Source organism: Zonotrichia leucophrys, chromosome 6 (assembly GCF_028769735.1).
Source record: "Zonotrichia leucophrys gambelii isolate GWCS_2022_RI chromosome 6, RI_Zleu_2.0, whole genome shotgun sequence".
In the NCBI taxonomy this organism is placed as follows: Eukaryota; Metazoa; Chordata; class Aves; order Passeriformes; family Passerellidae; genus Zonotrichia; species Zonotrichia leucophrys.
In genome coordinates, this window is record NC_088176.1 from 2,036,430 (window position 1) to 2,054,707 (window position 18,278).

Genomic DNA, 18,278 nt, shown 5'->3' on the forward strand with positions numbered 1-18,278 from the left:
TTAACAAATCCTTCATTCACATTTAACAAATCCTTCATTCACATTTAACAAATCCTTCATTCACATTTAACTACTTTGCTTTTCCAAAGACAAATCAATTCATTTAAACAAACAAAAAAAGTATCCATATAATCCATATCAAATTCTGGAAATCCTCCATCCCATTACACTATTTAAAAATATTTATACCTGTGCATGGAACAGATTTTTTTACCTGCCAAGAGTAAAATTTTCCATAATTAATTGTAACAGGAATTCTCTTCCCTGGGCCATCCATAAAAATCCCAGATTCAAGTACAGGCATTTTAAATTAACGCTCCTTAAAAGCACAGGTGAAAAAAGGCCACCTCAGTATTTTCAAAGCAAAACTATTTAAAAAAATTAATTATTAATGATGAAAATTATTATTAAAGGTGTGATTTCTGCCCAGACTGAGGGCCTGAATGCTGGGAGTCTCCTGACACCAAATCCGTGTGAAGCCAGGTGGGAAATGTCAGGAGAAAACAGGAATAAAGTCACAAGAAATATTTGTAATATTTGTAATATTTGTGTGTGGCTTTTTTGGCACTCCATTAATATCTCAAGCAAACAAAAAACCTTAGTTTGAGTTTTAGCTTTCAATTTTAAATCTTTAATTCTGTATTTCTCTCACACTTTGTGGGGTTTTTTGGGTTTAACAAGTTAGTTTCACTCCTAATTTATAGCAGGAAAGTTTTCCTCTGTGTCTCTCTTGATTTCTAAAGCATTTCTTTTATTTCTAAATCTCTTTTTGTTGCTAAATTAAACTGCCAGTGGGCGTTACTGAATCAGGGGCAGACCCAGAGCTGCTGATGATGCCAGGAAATAACCTGGAGCAGGAGGAACAGCCCTGAAAAGCAAAGGCTGCTCCAGATATTTCTCTAAAAATACCACACAAATTTAATGCTAAATTTTATTTTCAAGATTTTCCAGTAGGACAAAAATAAGACCTAATTTTTTTTTCATTTTTCATTTACATTTTCACTTTTTTTCCCCAGGTCAGTATTCTCTTACTTACCTTCACATGACTTTTTTTCCATTCTGAAAAGGCATTGATGCAAACCATTTGAAGCAAGCCATGCCTCTGTAGCAAATTTTAAAAAATAGAATAAAATAATGGAAAATAAAGTAAAGTAAAGTAAAATAAACTAAAGTAAAAAATAAAATAAAGTAAGAAATAAAGTAAAATAAAATAATAAAGTAAAATTTTAAAAAAAATTTTAAAATAAAAAATAAATTAAATATACAATAAATATATAATATACATAAGTATATTATATATACATATATAAATATATAAAAATATACATAAAATATACACATAAATTATATATATATAAGTATATATATACTTTATATATACTTAAGTATATATAAGTATATAAGTATAAGTATATAAGTATATCTATACTTATAAGTATATATATAAAAATATATAAGTATATTATTTTGATAGTATATAAGTGCATAAGTCAATATAAGTATATTGATAATATATTTTATCTTGCTAGTTTATATGTGTTTATATATATAAATATATATAAGTCTATTATATATACATATAGAAATATATAGAACGATATATAAAATATACACATAAATTATATATATAAGTGTATATATACTTTATATATACTTAAGTATATATAAGTATATAAGTATAAGTATATAAGTATATCTATACTTATAAGTATATATAAAAATATATAAGTATATTATTTTGATAGTATATAAGTATATAAGTCAATATAAGTATATTGATAATATATAAGAATTTCATCTTGATAGTTTATAAGTGTTTATAAATATAAATATATATAAGTATATTATATATACATATATAAATATATAGAAATATATATAAAATATACACATAAATTATATATATAAGTGTATATATATTTTATATATACTTAAGTATATATAAGTATATATAAGAATATATAAGTATACATAAGTATATATAAGTATATAACTATGAGTATATCTATACTTATATATAAGTATATATATAAAAATATATAAGTATATTATTTTGATAGTATATAAGTATAAAAGTCAATATAAGTATATTGATAATATATAAGTATTTTATCTTGATAGTTTATGTGTTTATATATAAATATATATAAGTATATTATATATACATATATAAATACATAGAATTATATATAAAATATACACATAAATTATATATATCAGTGTATATATACTTTATATATACTTAAGTATATATAAGTATATATAAGAATATATAAGTATATATAAGTATATAAGTATAACTATTAGTATATCTATACTTATATATAAGTATATATATAAAAATATATAAGTATATTATTTTGATAGTATATAAGTATATAAGTCAATATAAGCATATTGATAATATATAAGTATTTTATCTTGATAGTTTGTGTTTATATATATAAATATATATAAGTATATTATATATACATATATAAATACATAGAATTATATATAAAATATACACATAAATTATATATACTTAAGTATATATAAGAATAAATAAGTATATATAAGTATATATAAGTATATAAGTATAACTATTAGTATATCTATACTTATATATAAGTATATATAAAAATATATAAGTATATTATTTTGATAGTATATAAGTATATAAGTCAATATAAGTATATTGATAATATATAAGTATTTTATCTTGATAGTTTATATGTGTTTATATATATAAATATATATAAGTATATTATATATACATATATAAATACATAGAATTATATATAAAATATACACATAAATTATATATATAAGTATATATATACTTTATATATACTTAAGTATATATAAGTATATATAAGTATAACTATTAGTATATCTATACTTATATATAAAAATATATATAAAATATATAAGTATATTATTTTGATAGTATATAAGTATATAAGTCAATATAAGTATATTGATAATATATAAGTATTTTATCTTGATAGTTTATATGTGTATATATATATAAATATATATAAGTATATTATATATACATATATAAATATATAATTATATATATATAATTTATGTGTATATTTTATATCAGTGTATATATACTTTATACATACTTAAGTATATATAAGTATATAAGTATATCCATAAGCATATATATACTTATATATATAAGTATATATATATAAATATATAAGTATACTATTTTGATAGTATATAAGTCAATATAAGTATATTGATAATAATATAAGTATATATTATGTTATTTATAATATAGCTATATTACCAATAATATATACTTATATTATCAATGATAAGCATCTTATTGAAAACAAGTGTAATATATTACATTGATAATATAAATATCAAGAAATTGCTATTTAATCCTCAGCAACAACCTGCCTTGCTGCCAGAGCCCCTGACAGATTTCACCACACATATTTTGAGTGGGGACTAATAAAAACCAACCTTTTTTATTTTTCCTTTCTGCATTTTGTGCTCAGATTGTCCCAGCTGAGGCGCTGCCCGGCCTGGGGAGGCTCCTGGGGCAGCAGCTCCAGCCCTGCCCTCCTGCAGCCCCTGCCCTCCGGTGAGCAGCCAGGCTAAATTGGGTCGTGCTTTTGGAAGTGAACAAATTGGGACCAGGCAAAGACCCCAAGCTCATTTTCAATTTTGTTCTGAGCTCCTGTTTGAGCTGGAGGAGTTAGGAAAGCAATAAATAGGCCAGGGCCATGGGGGAACAGCTCCTGATGTACATTTGGGTCAGGGGCTACCACCAGGATTTCTTTAGGAAGCCAGATCATATTCCATTAGAATAAAAAAAATAAAAAATCCCAACCACAAAAAAGTTGAGTGAGGAGCATTTTGGGGAAGTTGTGAATACAACAATAATAATTAGCGCTGCAAATTAGAGCTGGGTGAGATTTAGAACCAAGTTTATTTTACTCTGTCACTTATACATAGTAAATTTACCTCCCCAAATGTCTCAGCTTGCAGTTTAAATTAGGCATTTCACACATTTATGATTAATTACTATGCAAAGATATTAATTGAAGCAATCTGTGCACTTAAACTTATTTTGTAGAGAATTCTCTAGCTTAGCAATATTAGATGTGTTAACTTTTATATTAACGTAAATAATTTAAGTACTATAAATCTTATTAGGAATAAGTCAATGATAAAAACCAAAATTTCAGTCTTTATCATTTTTATATAGATCCTTAAACTGCAGTCAGTGTTTTATTGCCCAAGGTTATGAGAGTTTCATAAATAAACAAAAGAACAAATCTCTCTGCCTTTTTTGAGTTTATCTGTCTTGTCCTTCGGATGATTAACACACAACATGCAGAGTGAAATTTGGGTTTTTAAATGGAGATTATTCATCATTTGGATTTTGGTGAGATTTTAATGAAATTTGCTCTGCTTTTCTCAGACCTGGGCTGTAAATTTATATTAAAATGGGCAAGGCTTAAAAAAGAGGAGAAATTTGGATGGGATGTTGGGAAGGAATTGTTCTCTGTGAGGGTGGGGAAGGGCTGGGATGGAATTCCCAGATTTGCTGTGGCTGCCCCTGGATCCCTGGCAGTGCCCAAGGCCAGGCTGGACATTGGGGACAGTGGGAGGTGTCCCTGCCATGGCTTGGGGGGCACTGGGGGGGATTTGGGGTCCTTCCAACCCAAACCTGGGATTCTGTGAGGGAATTATTCCCATCCTTGGACTGGAAGCTGCCCAGGTTCACCTGCAGACATTCCCTGCCATCAGGGCACGTTCAGCCCATGGGCACCAACTTAGGGGATTTGCTCCCACAGAAACATCCTTGCTGAATTTGAATGCAAAATATTATTTATTTCATTAAAATTATTAAAATATTAAAAATTTAAAATATTAAAAATTATTTGCTGTAATCTTCGCTGCAGTGTTGTTCTTGCCTCTCTGCTGGGGCTCTTCTCCATTCTCTGCAGCACAGTCCTTCCTGTCTTCTCAGGGGCTCCTCTTGGGCTCTCAACCCACCCCTATTTATCTCAGTTACCTTCACGAGCTACAGCTGCTGCCCAGCCAAGGACCCTGCAGCTGCAGCTCGTTTGGAGCAACTCAGACCCACACAGATCCCACAACACAACATATATTCAGGCCCCCACATTTCCCCCCTTTTCTTTTAGCAATTACACATTTACAATACACATACAGTCCCAGCTCTCAGCTGTCCTATCTTCTATAGTCCCAGCTCTCTGGCTGATATTCCAAAGTCCCAGCTCTCAGGCTGCCACAGCTCTCGGCTGTCCGGGGGATTCCATACCTTCTTTCAATGTTTGGTTGTGTGTTCTTCCTCACACGGGGCACCAGTTGTTGTAATCTTCGCTGCAGTGTTGTTCTTGCCTCTCTGCTGGGGCTCTTCTCCATTCTCTGCAGCTCAGTCCTTCCTCTCTTCTCAGGGGCTCCTCTTGGGCTCTCAACCCACCCCTATTTATCTCAGTTACCTTCACGAGCTACAGCTGCTGCCCAACTAAGGACCCTGCAGCTGCAGCTCGTTTGGAGCTACTCGGACCCACACAGATCCCACAATACAACATATATTCAGGCCCCCATATTTCCCGCCTTTTCTTTTAGCAATTACACATTTACAATACACATACAGTCCCAGCTCTCTGGCTGCCACAGCTCTCAGCTGTCCTATCTTCTATAGTCCCAGCTCTCAGGCTGATATTCCAAAGTCCCAGCTCTCAGGCTGCCACAGCTCTCGGCTGTCCAGGGGATTCCATACCTTCTTTCAATGTTTGGTTGTGTGTTCTTCCTCACACGGGGCACCAGTTGTTGTAATCTTTGCTGCAGCGTTGTTCTTGCCTCTCTGCTGGGGCTCTTCTCCATTCCCTGCAGCACAATCCTTTCTATCTTCTCAGGGGCTCCTCCTGGGCTCTTGACCCACCCCTATTTATCTCAGTTACCTTCACGAGCTACAGCTGCTGCCCAACTAAGGACCCTGCAGCTGCAGCTCGTTTGGAGCAACTGGGACCCACACTGGTCTTACAATACAACATATATTCAGGCCCCCACATTATTTATTTGATTAAAACATATCACCTTGGTACCATCATCTGCCATACCTGGAGCACCCAGAGCAGGACTCAAGCCTCCTCCTCAGCTGGACCATGCAGGGTGGCTCTCGCACAGCCAGGATGTTCTGTAGGACACCATCCCATGGTTTGGGGCTGTTCCAAGGCCCAGGAGTGTGGTTTGACCCAGGGATCACCAAAGCTGCTCCTTCCCTCCCTGGGCTGGACAGACAGAAGGGCCATGGTCAGCTCTTCACCCCCTGTTCCTCCTCCTCCTCAGGGCTGGAGCCCTGCCCTGCTCCAGCCTGGCTCCCATGGGATCCAGCTCTCCATGGGCCTCTCCAAAGGCAGTCCTGCCATTTAGTTTTGTAGATAGATTATATAATTTTTATTTACAGGGATACCCTTACTTCTTTTTTAAGGAATTTTAATGATCCTTCATTATTAGTGGAGCACCTTTCTGATCATTCCTGCCCTGCCTTTTGAAACAACCAAGGGACACTTGGGTATTCTTGGAAATAAATTAATGATTTATTTGCTTTTATTAACACAATCAACATTTTAAATAATTTTTAAAATTTCATTAATTTTATTTTATTGATATGAACAACAATGTTGTTCATTTTGGTTTTTCTTTTTCATTCCTGCACAGTTGGACACTGTTATCACCACTCTGGAGTGAAAGTAAATAATAAAATAGTTCTCATGGAATGAATAATTTAAGAAATGTCAGAAAAATACAAAAAACTCCAAGAAATATCTACCTTTGTTATCATGAAGACAAGGTCCTTCTCCTTCAAGGCCTTTCTTCAAAAATAAAGGAAAAACTTGGAAGGCCCTGCCAATATCTGCTTCAATATTAATTAGAATTAACAGATCAGAATTGTACGAAATATTGTTTGCTGGTTAGAGCAGAAACACTTGGGGAGATCACACCTTTGAATACTTAAGGGTGCAAAGGGAAATATTAAAGTTTTTAAAGTAGTTCTATCCAGTTGTAAAAATAAAGGACCAAAAGTTTGGGTAAGAGGAGAAATGAGGTCTTTGCTAATTGTTATTAGAGTTGTTTTCTGTGACTGAGGTCACGTCAGAATTCCAATAAATTTGATTATTTCAGATGGATGAATCACTGCCCAGAGAGCCCACATGTAAATATTGCATGACTGCTTGCTCACTGTATCTCTTAATGAATCAAATCTCATTATTTCCCAAAATAATTTCTAGTAAAGGCTACTCAGCCAGCACAATATCCATTTATTTTGCATAGAATCATAGAATCAGCAAGGTTGGAAAAGATCTTAAAGATCATCAAGTCCTACCATCAACACCTTGAAATAGTTCCTGAAAAAGAGACTGATTTTCACTGAAAAACACTTTTCTGTCTTCATTCCAAGACCTCAAAAATCATCAAGTCCTACCATCAACACCTTGAAACAGTTCCTGAAAAAAAGACTGATTTTCACTGAAAAAGACTTTTCTGTCTTCATTCCCTAAGGCAAATTTGTTTCCTCTTCCCTCCCTGCTGCTCACAAGGGAGTTGGTCCTTGGAAAACATCAAAAAGGACTCAGAAAAAGGATTTTACTGTCAGAGAAAGTTCTTACCGTGCACTCAAATGACTTTTCTTTATTCCTACTCACCTGTACCAACCCCCCGTGTTTATGGAGAGGTGGAAAAGGCAATAAAACCCCAAGAATTGTGGGGTTTGGGGCTGGAGTTTGGCAGGGACACAGGATGGGTGCACAGGGGTAAACAAAGCCAGCCCAGGCTCTGCTTTTCACCCAGCAGCATTTAACCCCGGGCCTGGAAAGGAGGATGCTCACAAATACAGTGAAGTCATGTATTCAATTTTGCTCAACTACTGGTGTGAAATTTTAATCAAAAAACTAGAGAGCTCATTCAAAAAAGAAATTAGTGAAGAAAAAAAAAAATTAAAAAAAAAAAAAAACTTTGGTCGTCTCTCATCAGTGAAAACTGATTTAGTTATGCAAATTACTGCTATGAATATTAAACCACTGATGAAAGGTTTTTAATGAAGGGATCTTTTGTTTTGGAAATGCAAGGGTATATGCTTTAATTTCTTGCTAATTTACTGTTCTTTGATAATGTTCGCATTTTCCCCAAAGTGACTCCACTGATGGGTTTAATACTGTGAATAGAACTACAGGCCAACAATACTGGTTTTGACAAGCCTTCCCCTGTGTAACTATAGATCATGATTTGCAGCCCCTTATGCACAATTCTATTAGGGTGAATTTTGTCTACAGGGCTTTCCATGAAATGAATTCTCATTTTAATGTTAGCCTCCTGCAGTTTTTAATTTTTAATCTGTAATATGAAATTGCAAATTTTACAAACATCATTTGAAAAAGCCACTAGGACAGAACCGAATGCCAAAGTTTACATATTGCCTAATTAGACTGTTATGAGAAGCAGCTTATCAATGTCAAGCCAAAGATCATCAAAAAATCCAATTACTAATTTGAAAAACACATATATTTATAGGTTCATTTTGTTTAATTTGCATCCGATTAGCTTAATAATTGTTTAAAAATTGTATTAAGGTTAATAATTTGGGTTCAGTTAGCAACACACCTGGGCTGCCCAAGTGGGTACCCCACCAAAAACAAAGCTCCGTGGTGATCTTTTCCAGCAGAAAGCACAGAGAGCTCATTACTCAAATGACAAGGCAATTTTAAATATGAGAAGTTATTAAATCCACTCACAGGCTGCTCTTTTTTCAGCTGGTTCTGGTCAGGACTGCTCAGGCTGGGCTCTCCCAAACTTCCAGGAGGATTCATCTCCTTTGGATGCTGAGTCCTGCCTCACCAGCCAAGGTCTGCTCCGAGATCCTGACAGGGAATTTGGGCTTTTAAAAGTTGCCATTAGAGGGGAGCAATGGTGGGCAAGGCAAAGGGGGTGTTTGTCTTTAGGGTCAGTTTTAGTGCAGGCTCAGAGTGGGCACTGCCAACCACAGCAAGGGACAGCTCTGGGAAACTGCTCTGGGCTCAAAGGTCTTCTCCAACCTAAATGACTCTAGAATTCCATGAATTCCACCAAATAGGTGCCACAGCCAACATCACTTAAGAATTTGACTCCTGGGAAGGTTCATCCCTCCCTGGTGCTGTGTTGGGGAGGGCAGTGGTGTCCTGAGGAAATCCGGGAGCTGTCCAAGGGGGAACTGGAGATCCCAGGGATAGAACTGACCCTAGGGATAGAACTGATCCTATGGACAGAGCTGATCCTAGGGATAGAACTGATGCTAGGGATAGAACTGACCCTATGGCAAAAACTGATCCTAGGGATAAAACTGATCCTATGGACAGAACTGACCCTGAGGATAGAACTGATCCTATGGACAGAGCTAATCAGAGGGACATAACTGATCCCACGGCCAGAACTGATCGTAGGGATAGAACTGACCCTAGGGATAGAACTGACCTCATGGCAAAAGCTGACCCTAGGGATAGAACTGACCCTAGGGATAGAGCTGATCCTAGGACAGAACTGACCCTAGGATGTGACCTATGGCAAAACTGATCCTAGGGATAGAACTGATCCTATGGACAGAACTGATCCTAGGGACAGAACTGATCCTAGGGATAGAACTGATCCCAGGGCCAGAACTGATCCTATGGACAGAACTGGTCCTAGGGATAGAACTGACCCTAGGGATAGAACTGATCCTATGGACAGAGCTGATCCTAGGGATAGAACTGATCCCAGGGCCAGAACTGATCCCAGGGACAGAACTGATCCTAGGGACAGAACTGATCCCAGGGCCAAAATGGATCCTAGGGCCAGGAGGGATCCTAAGGACAGAACTGATCCTAGGGATAGAACTGATCCCATGGCCAGAACTGATCCCAGGGCCAGAACTGATCCCAGGGCAGAAACTGATCTAGGGCCAGAACTGATCCCAGGGATAGAACTGATCCCAGGGACAGAGCTGATCCCAGGGACAAATGGATCCAGAGGAAGATGATCCAAGGACAGAACTGATCCTAGGGATAGAACTGATCCCACAGCCAGAACTGATCCCAGGGCCAGAACTGATCCCAGGGCCCAGCACAGCCATGCCAGAGCCTGGGAAGCCGTGCCAGGCTGGGCTGGCCTGGCGGTGTCCGTGCTCCCGCTCTCTCAGAAGCCACCTCAGCCCCGGCACTCCCCAGCCAACCGTGCCCGGGGTTCCCTCGTGAAGCCAGGCGGGGCTGAGCTTTGCCTGAGGAGCAGGGCTTTCCCTTTAGTTAATGGGAAGCAGGAGCCTTCTCCAGAGGGGGAACGCGAGCCCCAAGCCGAGCCGGAGCGCCCTGGAGGAACGGCCGCGGATCTGGGGAGGATCAACTCTCCAGATGATCAAATTAGTGCCTCTGCCTGCCTAATTGGCACGGGGTGCTCCCACTAATGAACAGGGAGCGGTGCAACAAAGGAGGCACTCGCTGGAAAGGGAGGAAAATGAGCTGGTGCTAATTGGTGGGCTTGACTTGGCTGGGATTAATCACACATTGCACCGGGAGGGCTGCAAAGCGATGCCCACACCCCAAAAGGCACTGCTGGCCTGATTTGCATGTCTATAACGAGCTGGGCTTTGGTAAATTGATAGGATTCGGCTTCAAAATAAAACAAAAGCTGGTGGGTTTTCATCTGGTCCAGCACCTAAAAGTCTCAGCTTTAGTTTTAAAGTTAGTTTCAGGCTTTGACTGAGGGGATGCTCTCAGTGGGTTCAATTAAAATGGATTTGGCCCCTCGCTTGCCTCGTGGATGATTTCTGATCCGCCTGACCCTCCTGGAGGGGTTTCTCATTTCCCATTATTTAAAAATAGGTCATTGAGAGTTTTAGGAACACGTGCAAAATATTAATTACAAAGTTCACCAGCACAGTTTTGGTCAGCTGGTGGGGCATCTCTCCTCAAAGAAAAACAAGGATTTATGGCAGTGGGTTCTGGGGAGATTCACAGGATAAATGCTCGTAGGTGGGTGAGAAGAGCCTGGTCTAATCTAATTTACAGCTCTAATTAGCTGCTTTTTAGAAAAATCTGTTTGACCTTCTTGAGGGCAGTGGAAGCTGCATCCTTCCCTGGCATTCACAAACTTTGCAATTTAAAATTTAAAATACCTCCAGAGCTGCAACACTGGGAGTGTCAGATGCACATGGAGATGCAGCTCCCTCTGGAAGGAGCAGAGGAGAAAATCGGGAGTTCAGGTACATTCTTCCACCAAGCAGCCTGGAAAACTCTCTAAATTGCACAAAATCCCAAATTTCCTTCCATCATGCCCTAGAAAATGTGATCCTCTCACTGAAGAAAACGACATTTAAAAAAAATTAAAAGCTGAATATTAAATATAAAAGATTCTACAATAATTTCATACTAACATAACTTATTTTATAAAAATATTTCTATTAAAAAGCTAAATATTAACATTAAATTAATTTCTGAAATAAACTTTTACTTAGAATTAAAATAAGAAATTTAGAAATAAATTTCTACTTTTCAGATGGCTGCAAAGCTGTGCAGTCCTTTCATCTCCTACCACAAAAAGTGGTGTTCTTTTGGAAATCATAACATTTTTTTGTTAAATGAAAGAGCTGCTATTTCTTGTTAAGAAGTTTCTCTTCTGGTAAAACATGAAAACAACTCCAATCCAACAAATTATTGCATCTGTCCAAGTTTAAACTTGGGTTAAACTAGATTAAACTCCTCTTTTTAAGTGCTGAACTTCACTTAGTCCAGGTGTCTCCTGGAGCTGGGAAATTTGTGGTGAAAGATTTGCATCAGCAGATTTTAAACTGCTGAAGTCCAAATAAGATTTTTTAATTCCTTAATGAACACTGAGGAGTGAAACTCCTCTCCCTCAGGTTTTGTTTTAAATATTCACCCAATTTTAGGTGGGAAAATAAGCCACGAGAAACTTTCTGGCAAGATTTTTGTATCTTAATAAAATAAAATTTAAAATATAGTAAGTAAGTAATAAATTTTAAAATGTATCATGTATTTCTTTAGATAATTCTAATAGCAGCACTAAAAGTAGTGCTAAAAACACTGATTTCTTTCCAGTGTTTCTTTCCTTATATACAGAGACAAAGGAATATTTGCCTCAAAGAGTTTTGATTTCTTCTGGCTTTGGCTGAAAATATTTCCTGTGATCCTGAATGATGCTGCTCAGAATAAGCAGTGAGTTGGTATTGAAACACTTCAGTCTTGATTTTATGGTATCCCCCCTTAATTCCAAATTCTGGCTGCAGAATTTGGTTTTATCTCTCGATAAAACTGATATTTTCAGTGAAATACAGTAGAAAGTTTTACTCTTTCTGCCATGTGTCCCATAAAAGTTGTGGTTATCAAACTTTGGAATTACAAGGGTGTATTTTAGCCACGCACAATCCTGCATTCTACTGGAATTTAAGAAGTACTTCTGGAGAAAAAATGTACTACATAAATATGGAGAATTTGCTTAAATTCATTAAATACAAAAGGGAAATTTATAATGCTGAAGATCAGAACAAGATTGGGGTTTTAGCTGTCAAATACACTGATTTTTTCCCTATTTTTAGTGTTAAATGTTTGTCACAGGCTGGCAAGTCCTGACCTACCTGTCACAGAACCACAAAAACATCAACACCTGCCCTGAGCACCATCAAACGTTCCCAGATGACCCCACACCCTGATATTTAATTTCCAGATGTTTTCATTACCTTTTTTAGTACTACTGAAAATTTACTTCAGGAGATGTTCCTCAAATTTAGTTTATCCACAGATTCCAGCCTCTGTTGGCAAACCTGAGAATATTCACTAATTACAGCTTTTGGAGTGGCAGGGAACCTCACATGGAATTGTTCAAAAGGATGGGAGTTCCCACTGGTGTTTGGGATTTTTCTGTGACCTCCTGTGGGTACCAGCCATAAATGATATTCTAAAGGAGCAGGGAAGGAAGCTGGAGTGGGAATCTATGGAGAAAACATCCTCAAAGATCATCAATTACCTGCTCCCTGCAAATCTCTGAGAATTGCCTCCATCAGAGCCCAGCCTTTGGGAAATTACAGCATTTCCCAAAATTCTGGGGGTGTTTACAGCTCAGCTCCAAGGTTAACAACTCCCCTCCCAAAACAGCATCACACCTTGGGTCAGGGCAGGGAGGAATGCTGTGGAAAGAGACAAATTAAAAGCTGCAAAACTCAAACCATTTTCCTGCCATATTTCATGTAATTAAGCAGCTTGTCTTGCTGTCAGGGAACTCTTTCAAGCCAAGGAGCCTGGAAGGAAATTGGATATGAAAGAGACTGTCAGGAACAGGCAGGGCTGTGGCACTGACGGCAAGGCAGGGCTGAAATATTAAAATCATTTTGTTGGCAGGAAGTTTTGAAGGTTTTTGAAACTCTCTGTGACAATCAGGTTGATTTTTCAACCTTATTTATGTGGTGGAAGCAGGAAGTCCATCTATTTTTAATAAGTGTGGAGATGGAATTTAGAGGAGAGATGGAAGCTCCCACAGGGATCGGTGACAATTGACAGCACAGCGGTGACAATGCCATCAAAAGGAGGATCAAACCAAAACCTCTGGAAAAATAATGCTCCTGCTTAAATAATAAATACTCTGCAGGGATTTAAAAGCCATGAGGATGTGGCATTTGGGGACATGGGACAGAGGTGGCCTTGGACTCAATGGTTTTGGAAAACTTTTCCAACCTAAATGAGGCTGAGAGATTAAATATCATCAACAGGCAGCTCTCTAAATTTACACAAAATTTAAAATACTCATTCTTCTTTACTGCTCACCCAAAATCACTGAAGAAAATAGCTTTAAATAAATTCATAGATATTAAAACATATAGATATATCTATACCCAGCAACTTGTAAATGTGAACAACAATCATGGATAACTAAGAGAAACCTCTGCTTCCTGATGTTATGTCCCATTCTTTTCCTTCTTTCCTTAAGAAAATCATCTGCCCAGATTAAAAATAAAAAAGACTGACAATGCAGAAAGATTGCAATGACATTTTCCTACCATTTCCATTTTTTTTTTTATTTGTGCTGCCACACAACCAACAATGAAGATGTAACTCTGCATAAATTATAGAGAATTTGGAAATTTTCCTGTGGGAACTCAGCACATCACCCCTGATGGCCAGAGTTACTGAGACAACCCTTGGGGGGCTCAGAAATCCTGGAATGTTGCCAGGAGGGCTTGGTGGTTGGATTTTGACCCTGCACAGGATGTTCCACCTGTTTGAGGACAAGAGAGTCACTTGGGGATAAGTGGTGTAAGAATGAAGTATTCACAGGGTGGAAATACAGATTTTGGGATTTTGGTACAGAGGGGTTATGGAGACAAGATGGAGTGATCAGGGCGTGTCTTGTCCTTCTTCTTTCTTCTTCTTGTCATCCACTTTCTGTGGTGATGTTGGCACTTTGGGATTGGTTCTTGGTGAAGGTGGACTTGCTAATATGAGTGAAAGGTAAATATATTGTAGGTAGTTTTTAGTATAAAAATAGACGACCGCCCAGTGGGAGGTCAGAGTGCCCTTGGCTGCCTTGCTGGTCACACCTCTGTCAGGCTGGAAGAAAATTTTGCAGGTAAGAAATAACAAACAATATCGAAGACTGAAAATCTGAAGAGTGCAGGCTCGTCCTTTGGAGTGTGGGCTGTCCCAAGGCCATCCTGTGTGTGACCGTGCAGGGATGAACAGCTGGAGCGGTCATTTGGCATTCCTGGGTGGGCCACCCCAACAAGGGGGACAAGCCTGAAGCCCTGCAGACCTGTAGTAGTGTGTTTGTTAAGTGTAGTAGTGTGTTTGTTAAGTGTATTGTATAGCTCCCCCATTTTGTGTTGTTCCCCCCTATGTTTGCAAATGGTTCTGCCCTTCCCAGTTTTCCCGCTATTGGCATAAATTGTCAGTTAAGTTATATAATACCTCTTCTCCCTTTATTTTCTTAAATGTAGACTTTCTCCCCTCCCTGGTCAATCACCCCCCACTCCTCCCAACTTTCCAGCCTTCTTCTCTCTGGGGGTTGTGGTTGCCTGTGGGGCCCCTCCTTTACTTTGTATTCACTGGATTCCCCTTTACGTCAGTCATGTTAAGTTCATCCCTGCACCCTTCCTGATTGGTTCCGTGTCAACCCCTCCTTTGTACACCCACTCCCTTCATAACCTTGTTTCTCCCCCATTTCTTGGTCTCTCCTTGGGGTTTTTTCTTGGAGTCCTTCCTTGGGGCCTGTCCTTGGATGTCATCTTGGATCGTTCATTAAACCGGACTTAACCCCATCGAGAGTCCACTGGCGGTGAGATCGGTGCGCAGGCGAGCACAGCCCGAGGCCCTCACACGCCCAGGGGTGCTCGCTGATTGCAGCGGGGTGTCGGCCTGCCCTCTGCGAGCCGGACCCATCCCAGGCCAGATACACCCTCGCCGCAAGACTCAATTACCCGCTTTCGGAGACGCGTCTGTTGTTTGAAGTGGGGTTTTGGCAAGAAATTAATAGACACCTTTATCTCTTAGCCGCGAGAAAGGACGAGACTGCCTTGACATCGCTGTCTCCGGCAAGAATTATGTTAGAAGCTACCTCAGTGCAGTCAAAAAGATTGGCGAGGCAACAACTTGATGCAAATCCCACAGGGGCGGAGGGAGGTGAGCAAGGCTCGAAACGGAGATTGGCTCCGATCCCAGTTAGTCAGGGGGAAAAAGCTCTCGAGGAACGGGAGCAGGGAGCAATGTCATTGCCTCCGGTCCCACCACCCCGAAAACCCAAGAGATCTCCAAAACGCCCTGAAACCGCAGAGAGTGCAGGGGCTTCAGGCTCCGACTCAGGCACAGATGACACCATCCCAATCCCAGACGAGTTGAGGTTTTCTCCCAGCGAGACCGAGGACGCGGGTCGCTCCTTGGGGGCGCGCCCTTCCACTCGCAGGGGCCAGGGGGAGACGGGACGGGACAAGCGGCGGGGTCGGAAGGGGGGTCCAAGGGGGACAGGAGGGGAGGGGGAAGCGCTTTCTCGCGGCGGCGGCGGTGCGGGCTGGCGGGGGGAGCGCGTGTGGAGGCGATGAGGGACGCGGGTTCTGGTGCGGCTTTTGCGAGCGCAGCGCCGGGAGCGGCGGCTGCCTCAGCCGGCACGGCGCCAACAACGCGTGCGAGAGGCAAGGCTCGCGGAACTCCGGGGACGGCTCTCAGACCGACGCGGCAGCGTCAGACACGGGCAGCGAGACAGGGGCGGTTACAGAGCTCCAGTCGGCTGCCGTAGGGAGACGCAGAGGACGCGCGGTTGTGACGTCAAACCCGGAAGCCGGGACGCGGAGATCGGCCCGAATCCCGGAGCGGGCCCGGCTGCGCGCCCCGGTGGGAGGCGGGGATACAGCGTCAGAGGAGGAGGAGAGAGAGTCAGGGACAGATCGTACGGAGGAGACTTCGGAGGAGGAACGGGACGGAGACAGTGACGTCAGCTCGGAGGAGACGGGGGGCGTTTCCGAAAGCACGCATGCGCGGAAAGCAGAGCGCGGCGGGAGGCGGGCCCGATCCCCTGTGACGTCGGGCGAGGAGGGGCCGCGCTCGGGGCTCCACCCCCTCTCCGCTCCCGGTGCCTTCAGTCCAAACCCTGGGGCCCAAGCCTCTTCCATCCAGGGGAGAGGTTCACGTATTCAAGCTCCATTGTCAGCTCAATCAGAAGTCATGCAGCCAAACAAGATCGCGGACGCGGCACTCTGCCGAACGAGGGGCAGTCGAGTTCGTGCCGCCATCACGGTTGTCCGGCCCGGTGACAGCGCCACCCTGTGGGGGGATGACCGAAGTGCCCGGGGTGCCGGATCTGTTCGGGGGAGCCACAGCGCCATCTCGTGGCGAGACCGCAACAATGCAGCCATTTTTGCCAACAACTTATAAAAAGAAAACATCTAAGAAAACAATGACAACGCAGCAAACGGATTGTCCTTCAACTTCGGGATTTCGTGAAGATGAAGAGATTTCAGATGAAGCGCAGCAACAGGGAGAGGACATCATACGGATCACAGCATTGGAGGGCATTCCGGCATGGATGCTGTGGGCAGCAGAAGCAGCAAAAGAGCTTCTTGCATTCTTTTGATTTGTTTGACCCCTCAGGTAAAAGATTTGTCTCAGCTCTCCCTCAGAATTAACTACCTTGAGGTGGATTTGCAGTTTCAGATTTTCAGAGTGGAGCTGCCTATAAAATGAAATACATCTTTATCAAATTTGAATCAACATGACACAACATCACTTTCTGAGGCTTCCACAAGTGAACCTTTGCTTTGGGAATTCCCATCCTACCTTGTCCATCTCCACCAAACACAGATCTGGCCTTGCACAGATCTCCACAGGATGTGGGCGTGCTCCTGGCATGACAGAAACTGGCTCTGCATCTGGAGATCTCTCCCATTCCTGCAAAGCAGTGGGATAAATTCCTCAGGGAGATCTCTAATTCCCACAAAGCAGTGGGATAAATTCCTCAGGGAGATCTTTCCAATTCCTGCAAAAGCAGTGGGATAAATTCCTGGAGAGGCTCTGCCCACCTCAGAGCAGCCTCTGCCCAGGATTCCTGCTCAGACCCAACACCAACTCCAGTGAGGCACCTGGGAAAGTGGCAATGAGAGCAGACAATTCTGATTTTTGAGTACCAGACAAGGAGAATTTACTTCAGGAGATGTTCCTGAAGTTTAGTTTATCCACAAATTCCATCTTGGGGAGAAACCCCAGCTGTGGAGGAGAACTGAGGCATTTAATCCAAGCTTTGTTAAATTTGAATTAGGACAAAACTCAAATCTGATCTGAGTGACTGGAGAAAAAAAACCCCAAACTTCTTAAATCCAGAAAAATATTCCTGTGCATCCCTGTATTTCCCAACCATGGCATTGCTTATACAAAGGAGACAGTTTTGAATTTAGGGGAGATGGTAAAATTTTGCTTTCCTCTGAGATTTCAGGGTTAAAGTTTTAGGAATGTCATGTTTGGGAAACAGGGTTAAAAAAAACCCACAAAAAACCCAAACCAAACCAAACAGACCCCCTCACCACAGAATATTCCAATTCTCATATTTAACCATGTGAGGCTCAAGGGAAAGCAGCAGATTCTGCTCCTGGGATGGAGCAACCCTGGATGTATGGACAGACTGGAATTTTCACACTAGAATAAAATAATTTTTTTAAAAAGTGCATTATAATTCAATAAAAACCCTCTGTGGATATGAGTACAGCACATTCCACATGATAAAAAACAGGCAAAAAATCCAAC